Source organism: Meles meles, chromosome 10, assembly GCF_922984935.1.
Source record: "Meles meles chromosome 10, mMelMel3.1 paternal haplotype, whole genome shotgun sequence".
Taxonomy (NCBI): domain Eukaryota; kingdom Metazoa; phylum Chordata; class Mammalia; order Carnivora; family Mustelidae; genus Meles; species Meles meles.
In genome coordinates this window covers 27847381-27856733 of record NC_060075.1, presented here as the reverse complement: position 1 = coordinate 27856733, position 9353 = coordinate 27847381, and positions in this window count along the sequence as shown.

Below are 9353 nucleotides of genomic sequence, written 5' to 3'. Positions count from 1 at the left end.
TTGTCACTTCTAAGTCTGACAGATTTTGAGGAAAAAATAGGAGACTTCAAGGGTATTTTTCGAAAGATTTCTGCAAACTTTAGAAACAATATAAATGAACTTTTTAGGTAGAGCAAATGGACTGGTTAACTCACTGAAAAGAGCCTTCTGACTCTGCAGTCACGCGTTCTGGGCCATGCTGGGCCAGACGTTGTGCTGCTCTAGCTCCACATCCATTTGTGAACAGAATACGTCCTATTAAATACGGAACAGAATCTCCATTTCAATTTCAACGATAAAATATCTGCAAAATTAGAAGAGGGAGGAGAAATAATCAAGTCAGAACATGACATTGTTCTACCTAGAATGCTCCCATGGCTGCTTCTTGCCTCCTACAGTGGTTCTCGGACTCTGAAACACTTGGCCAAACTCATTCCACAACGTTTGAGGTTCCGGCTTTTTGGAAAGAAGGATGTGTGAGGATGGGAGGTGGGGTTATAGTGGAATGCGTGTGTTCGATGTTCAGAACATGCACACGGCCTTTGAGATCCTGGCTAAGAATGCCAAGCAGCCCAGTTAACACCCAGGAATATGTCCTTTGCCAATGCTACTGCCCTAGAGGAAGAAGTAAAATAAAATGTAACGTACCTAGTTCTCAGTATATAATGTTCCCCATGTCCTGACTCCTGCCAAAGACTCCAGCTCATTTGCTACGGCCCCTCAGTGTGTTCTGTGACCTTCCTCCCACATACGCCATTTTCCTGGAGTCAGACGTGCTACCGTTGCGCCACGAGGTCCTACCACATACGCCATTTTCCTACAGTGATGTGCATTTTCTCTGGCTAGGATGCCTGTCCTTTTTTAGCATATATATATATATATATATATATATATATATATATATTTTTTTTTTTTTTTAATCCTTCTCAACTCTGTGATACATTCTTTGTCCCCTCCGAAAGCTAAATATCACCTTCTTTTGGTCATCTCTCCATCTTCTTCAACTGAGGAAGAACTGCCTTGGAGATTACCATTGTCCCTGGCACATAGCTAATAAATCAGTGCCCAGTGAATAAATGAATGTAGTACTATTCAGGGAAAAACACATTGCATTTAGGTTGCTCAGAAATAGAAAAAAAAAAAAAGAAATAGTAATATAGGATGTAAATCTTATTTAAGGGCTAACCTGTTAGCTTGTTTTTTAAGAAAGATTTATTTATTTGACAGGTGGGGATACTCACCACTATACTAACGAGGAGAAACCTTATTTATTTATTTATTTATTCGAGAGAGAAAGGGGAGAGAGGCAAAGGGAGAGGGAGTGTCTTAAGCAGACACAGAGCTGAGCCCAGAGCCTGACCTCATGACCCTGAGACTATGAGCTGAGCCCAGAGCCTGACCTCATGACCCTGAGACTATGACCTGAGCCAAAACCAGGAGTCGAATACTTCACTGACTGAGCTATCCAGGCACTCCCCTAAATAGTCATTTTAAAATCTAAGTCAGATAGAAGGTGAAGAAACAGCCAGCATTTTGCACAGGAGTATTTTAGCAGAATCTGAAGCTTTAAAAGTAAGGACTGTTCAAGCCATAGAACATAAAATGTAGAAAGTATTATAGATTCTTAAAATTGAAAGGGAAACAGCACGTCTAATTCCAGTCCTCATTTTAATATTCTTGCTGGGAAAGGGAAGATCCAGAGATGTAAGAGATGGACCCACTTCCAAGTGTCCAAATGTCCCAACCTGTTCTGATGTCCGGTCATGGGAGGAGCTATCACAGGGAATGAGCTCTGAGAAGACGCTGAAATTGAGGGCCGTGAAGTGCCCCAGAACTCTGAACAGCTCCGAAAGCTCTGACCTGCGGAGCCTGTGGCACCGGTCCTGCCCTCCACCTCACCCGCTTGCGCATCCTGCGTCGGGTGATTTTCTGAGGAATTTGTAGAATTGTAAACTCTACTTACATGTCTATCCTATGACATTGTTTCATTCTGAAGCGGTTGCTAGTATAAACTTTAGAAGCACTGAGTTTTACAACTCCATGTCCCTTATTCACCACATAAGGCTAACAAAATGAGCTGAGAGAGATTTTTCAGAAAGGAAAGGTGTAAGAAAAGGAAGCAACATTCCCTGATTGAGGGAGCTACATAAACCCAGTCTCTCTTGCCCATCCTGAGAAGGAGGGCAGAGGAGGAGAAAGATGGGAAATCATGAAAGGAAGCCTGGACGGTTACGAGATGATTTTGGAATAGAAAACAAACCTAAAGAGTGCTGAGTCCAATAGTCACTGCTTAGTCGTCATCTGACTTGACCCAGCAGCAGAATTTGATACAGTTGCTCACTCCCTCATGCTGCAAATATTTTTCTTCCCTTGGCTTGCATTCGATCTTGAAGCTTCGGTTAACCCCAGGCCTCATCCCTTGAATGTATTTATTTCCACATCTATGGGGTGTTCATTGGTGAGCTCATTTAGCCTCATGGCTTTAAATATCACTAATCTATTTCTGCAGCTTGGCCTTCCCCTACCCCTAAATATGAATGCACATTCACTGGCTTATTAAACTTTTTCTCTTGGACTTGAATAGGTGTTTCAAACTCTACATGATCCAAACTGAGCTGCTAGTCCTTCTCTTTAAACCTGCTCCTTCCGGAACCTTCTTGATCTTAGTTGATGGTAGCTCTACCTTTCCAGCTACTTAGGCTTCATCCTGGTGTCCTCTCTCACAAAGCAATGTCCAATTCAAACCAGTACTCCAACACATAAAAGTCCCTGCATGTCAGAGGGTAATGTGTTTTATTCGTCCCTGTATCCTGAACTGTACGTCTGGAATATAGTGCTATTCCGAAAAGACTTATTGAATAAGGGAATGTGTGGTTTTGAGACTAAGTAAGAATGAGTACCTATTTAAAACAACAACAAAAAATTTTTCTTTAAAATCAAGAGTTAGGGGTGCCTGGGTGGCTCAGTGGGTTAAAGCCTCTGCCTTCGGCTCAGGTCATGATCCCAGGGTCCTGGGTTCGAGCCCCACATTAGGCTCTCTGATCATCAGGGAGCCTGCTTCCCTTTCTTTCTCTCTGCCTGCCTCTCTGCCTACCTGTGATCTCTGTCAAATAAATAAATAAAATCTTTAAAAAAAAAATCAAGAGTTAGACATGCCAAAGCACAAAGTTAACCGGGAAGGAAAGAAATAGATTTTTATATGATGATGAACATTTTAAGTCACCTATAAATATGGTTCCTAAGTTTGGCAATATGTTAGAATCACCTGCAGAGTTTTTCTATCCTGATGCTCAGGAATTACTACTGCAGAGTTTCTGGGGAAGGGCCCAGCTATCAGTTTTTAGTTTTCTAAAACTCTTCAGGTGGTCCCAATGGGAGCCAAACCTGAGAACTCTTGCTCTATGGGTGGGCATCATACTTAAAGCTAGTGTTTATACACTAATTACTTCTTCTAAATGTTTCATAGTGGAATCTCTTTTTCTTCCCTTACAAGCTGGTCTATTATTTTTTGTAAGGTTTCTAATCACTCAGCACGCTGACACTGTGTACAAAAAGAAGAGAATGCAAGAAAATTAACCTAAAATTATTAGAACAAATAAGAGTTCTGAAAGGCAGCCAAACCAAAATAAAAATACAAAGAGGGTTAGCTTTCTATGTGCCAGAAATAACCAATTCAAATATACTGAGGAAAATAATTCTCTTTACAAAGAAATAAAAATTACAAAATACTAAGGAATACTTAAACAATAAAGACTTAAGGGGGAAAAAAGAACTATTGCATCTTATATAAGCTTAAAAGAAAACTTTTGAATCAATTGAAACATACAGTTTTCCTGCATGGAGAAATTAAGTATTTTATTATATGTGCTGCCGAAGCGAGCACGAAATTAAGTATTTTAGACATGTCAACTATTCCCAGAGGAATCTATTTTTAGTGTATGCCCGGTCACAATTCCATCTTGACTAGATGATTTAAAGTCACCTAACAGATACTAATATATGAAATATCAAAAATATCTTTAAAAGAAAAATGATGAGGGATGACTTGCCCTCTGAAATATCACACCATTCTATATAGCTGTAATAATCTAAATAGCGTGGTCCTCGTGAAGGAACCGATAGGTATAGGAATGTGCTAGCATTTCCTTGAGTTTTTCAGTTACAGGATACAATTATCTCAATGAAAACTAAATAATCTTGCACTTGAATTGGGTACCAGTTCACCCTCTTAGAGACTGATTTTTTTCAGGTGAAATTTTCTGAAAAATTTAAGTGGTTAAAGAAACACCCAACCTTTTTCAAAATAGGAAACACCTCCTTATTCCCTAAATCCCAATTTAGGAAGCACTAGAATTAAGTCCCCAAACTGATTCATTACTTGTGGGGATTCCCATGTGATGTATTTGTTACCAATGATTTTCATGCTTATTTTCTTCATAAGTTTACTACAATTTATTCTCTTGTTTAATATTTACTTCAGTAACATAAAAGTAAGTTCTTCAAGAATAGGGACCTGGTGGGTCATTGGTGGCCTAGGGCAGTGCTTGGCATAATACATGCTCAACAACTATTTGCCAAATATAACACAGGTGAGAATCCTGCAGTCATCTTCTTCTCTGGGTCCTACCATTCTGGACTTTGTAAGATGCCCCAGAGCCCATGAATCAGTTCACTGTTCTATCCCACCCAAAGTCCCCTTGAAAGGATTTGCTTATACTGAGACTGAATGGTTCCGATCTTCAGGACTGGGAAATTACCTCAACATTCCAAGCTGCATAAAAACACCTTAATAAACCTTTAACTTGGGGCACCTGGGTGGCTCAGTCAGTTAAGCATCATAATCTCCGTGTCCTGGGAAGGAGCCCCATGTTGGGCATCCTGCTCAGCGGGGAGGCTGCTTCTCCCTCTCCTTCTACCCCTCCTCCCCCACTCGTGTTCTCTCTCACTCACTCTGTTCTCCCTCTCTCAAAGGGTTTTTTTAAAAACCCTCAAAACTCATCTTAATTTTTATATTTTTGGTATTATAGGATCTGTGAAAAAATGCAAATTGCCTTATTTGTATTGTAATTGCATATTAGATTCTCAAATCAAGTCACAATTAAGCCAAATAATTAGTAGAAATACCATTTTGGAAAATCCAGAGTATCCCATCCAATTATTCACACTGTTTTATTAGAGATAAATCTAAGCCTAGCAGAAATAATCATATTTTTCTAGTTTCCTCAAAGAATCACTAAGCTTACCTTTCTTCTTTTTTTTTTTTTTAACAGATTTTATTTATTTATTTGACAGCGATCACAAGTAGTCAGAGAGGCAGGCAGAGAGAGGGGGAGGGGGAAGCAGGCTCCCTGCTGAGCAGAGAACCTGATGTAAGGCTCCATCCCAGGACCCTGGGATCATGACATGAGCCAAAAGCAGAGGCTTTAACCCACTGAGTCACCCACGTGCCCCGTAAGCTTACCATTCATATTGAAATCACTTGAACATACACAAAACAGTGGGTCAAAGTTGAAATATAAAAAAATAAAGATCTGAATGCAAGAGCAGCAAAAGGTGGGTCTATTACTTGTAGAAAGGATAGACTTACAGTGATTGTTGAGCTTTAACATGGTAAGTTTTCTTTACCAACTTCATATAACTCTTACATAACAATTAATATTCAAATGTTCTTGTTCATAACAAATACTGGTTGATGAATTTCATGCATTAGTAGCTTCAAAAACATCGAAACACATAAAAAACATCAGTCTTTTCAGAAAAAAACAGTGTACAATACTGAATTTTCAGTAATTCAAATTTTACTTTGGTTACCAATATAAAGTCTTGATTATGATTATGTTTAGTTTATTTTAAGTACGATACTAAGAATAGTGAGTCTCCTTGCCTTAGCACACTATCAATCCGGGATAGATAAGAGATCAATATTACAAAAGACAAGAAGAAAAATAAATACTCTCAAAGTACTTTGATGGTCTATTAATGCAGAGCCATTTTCTCTTTTTTTAAAAACTCAAACGTCTGTCTTTGTTCTCTGACCTTCTCCTCGAAGGTTACTTATGCCTTATCTCTCTCACCTGATTCTGGCTTCTTTTCTACTTATTTGTTCTCTACACAGTGGTAAACTTCTTTTCTTCTTATTTATTTATTTATTTATTTTTTTGAGAGTGAGTGAGAGTGTGTGGGGGAGAGGCTGAGAGAGAGGGAGAGAGAGAATCTCAAGCAGACTCCATGCTCCGTGCAGAGCCTGACATGGGGCCCTGAGACCATGACCTGAGTTGAAATCGAGAGTCAGATGCTTAACCAACTGAGTCACCCCACTGTGGTAAGCTTGTTAAGGACCAGAACTGCATGTCCCACCTCTCTCCACATGTGCGTCCTGAAGTGGCCTCACACCACTGCACAATTCTGCATCTAGTACAATGTGTGTGTTCATGTACTGAATAGGCAGCCAAATGGGATATTTTCTTTAATGTCCATTTTAGGTCTCTGAAATATAATACAACTGACCTTGAACAACACGGGGATTAGGGACGCCAGTCCCCGTTCAGTCAAAAACCCAGGAAAGACTTTTGTCTCCCTCAAAACTTAACCACTGATAGCCTACCATTGACCAGAAGCCTTACCAACAGCATAAAACAGTTAACACACATTTTGTAGATGAGTTTTCTATTATATTCTTACAAAAAAGTAAACTAGAGGAAAGACAATATTATGAAGAAAATTATAAGAAAAAATGCGTTTATGGTACTGTAGTAAAAACATCCATATATAAGGGATCCATGCAGTTCAAACTTCAAGGGTCAACAGAACAATGTGATAGTAAGTACTCTATCTGTAGAGTGGTTACGATTTTTTCACAGAACTTTCTAATTATGCTCTCATTTTACTCTCATATCAATGATGTGAAATAACAAGAGCAGAATTATTATATAGGTGAAACCGGGGCATAGATATTTAAGTGGTTTGCCTTAATTCACAAAAACATGGACACATCTGAAACTAAATTCCAAATTCCCTGACTTCTCTTAATCCAGGGTTCTTTCTCTTTGATGTTCCTGAAATGTCTTTCATAGTAGTGAAAATTAATTCCATCAGCCTGCTTTCTTGACATTTATTATGACTCAGTTTTAACTGAATTAACCTTTAGTTAAAATAAATAAGAAATAACTGCTGGGGCACTTGGGTGGCACAGTTGGTTGAGGTTCCAGCTCTTGGTTTTGGCTCAGGTCAGGATCTCAGGGTCATGAGATCAAGCCCTCTGTCGGGCTCCACACTCGGCCCAGAGTCTGCTCGAGACTCTCTCTCCCTCTGCCTCTGTCTTTCCTCCCTGCTCCCTTGTGCTCTCTCTCTCTCAAATAAATAAATCTTTTAAGAAAGGAAAGGAAAAGAAATAACTGCTAACCCAGATGAACAAGTCACCATGTTTAGAAAGCATTTACACATATTTCATGCATGCTTCCAACATGGCGAGCACTTCCGCAGACACCAGGGACAAAGTGCATGTAACTAACCGCCAGGACAGAACTCTTCCCTCTTTGTGCTCCTCATTCGCTTAGCATGCTATCTGCAGTGGCGCCTTCCTAGAAATTGCTTTCTTGTCACTTGCCTTTGTGCTGCTGTATGGAAACAAGATGGCAGGAGCCATGCCAAGGATGCTGCTTCCTCACAGGCCTGTGACAGCAGCACCCTGGTGGAGCGTAGTGCTGATCCATTTGGCTCCCAGTGTCAGCTTGATTTTAAGTCTGAGAAAAAACAAAACAATAGAAAGCACAGGAAAGGCAAACAATTGATTATCAAAGTCCTGGGATGAACACTAGAAATAAAGGATGTCTTTTCTTACTCACATTTTTCTACTCTGTTTTATATACAATTGAAATAAAATGTGCGTATTTAAATCACAACCCCTCATGACCAAAATAATGAGCAAGTGCAAGAAAGGGAGGAAGGAGGAGGAGAAAATTGGAAATACAGTATTTCAAAGTAAAAGTGAAACCAAGTGACATGTGCATAGATGTTGCTTACTAAACTGCGAAATATTAGGACAAAACAAAGCAGGATTCCTCCAGGAGTTTGAACCAGGCCATTCTGCCCAGAAGGCAAAGATCAAACTGTAGTCTGATAAGGCTTTTGGAAAGCAGAGGTCGGATCAGAATAGAACCTGATAAATGGCTTTGTCAGGGGTGGATTTGATTGTTTGGCTAATCTTAGCAAGATCTGTATTTTTAACTCACCTTCAAAGGCCTGCAAGTGGCACGTTCCCAGCAACACCGAGTCCCTGTGTGCAAGTAAGGAGTGTAGTAGCAGCAGGTACCTGAACGTGAAGGCCAGGAAGCCCTGTGCTTTCTGGAAGTTAATGCACATTGCTACCCAAATCCTTTGTTCCCCAAATAAGAATGGGTGCTTCCAGGGACAGTCCTTCTACCACTGTGCTTCAACCCTTCCCACATAAGATTCCTCATTTTAGTTGCTATAATTATCATTGTGGTACAGGACATGGATTTCATGCCATATAAAGACACAAGGACATGTATTTGGGTGTCAGTATCATTATACATGCCTTCCTCAGAAGAGCAGTTGTGTTCAACAGCTCTTCACGGCTTGCTCACACCCTTTGCTTGGAAACACCCTTTCCAGGCGAGCCCAAAGTCCACTGTTCAAAAAGCTGATTCACTTTGTTTCCATTTTGAGAGGATCAACAAGAAAAGCCAACTTCCAAAACAGGCAAATATGGGAATGATTATAAGCATATGAACAGATCATTCTTTCAAATATTTGAATTACTCAAGACATGCTTTATTGCGTGTGTAGAGATTAACTGAGGAATACACCTCCTAAAAAATGGCGGGTGTTGCGGTCATTGTATTATTACTTTCCTTATTATGATTATTATTATTATTCCTCATTTCAGATGAATAAGTTGAGTCTCAAATATTTAATAGCAAATCTAAGGTAACAGAGACAATAAGTGGTAAGAGAAGACCTGTTCATGGACTCATGACATCAGGAACATGTTTTCATTTATTTGGCACTCAGTCTGTCTTTTTTGTCCTTTCTGTTATGTTAAGCAATTATTTTAAATGTTGTGTGATCTAAGGAGATCTATAATAACTATTATATAAATGGATAAAAGAGTCATAAATTGATTGGTATAAGAGCAGAAATGTTCCTGAAATGTGCCAAATCACATTTTTAAATGTTGGGTATAGATTTTACCCATAAATTGCATTGAACTCTAAGCCTTCATATGAATTTTTAATATTGTTATCTCAAAGTATTGTATAAAAATTAAAGGGTATCACATGCCATTTGTTTCTTATAAGAATTTTTATTGAAAAATTCCTAATTATATTAATAGTTATAAAACATGTACCATA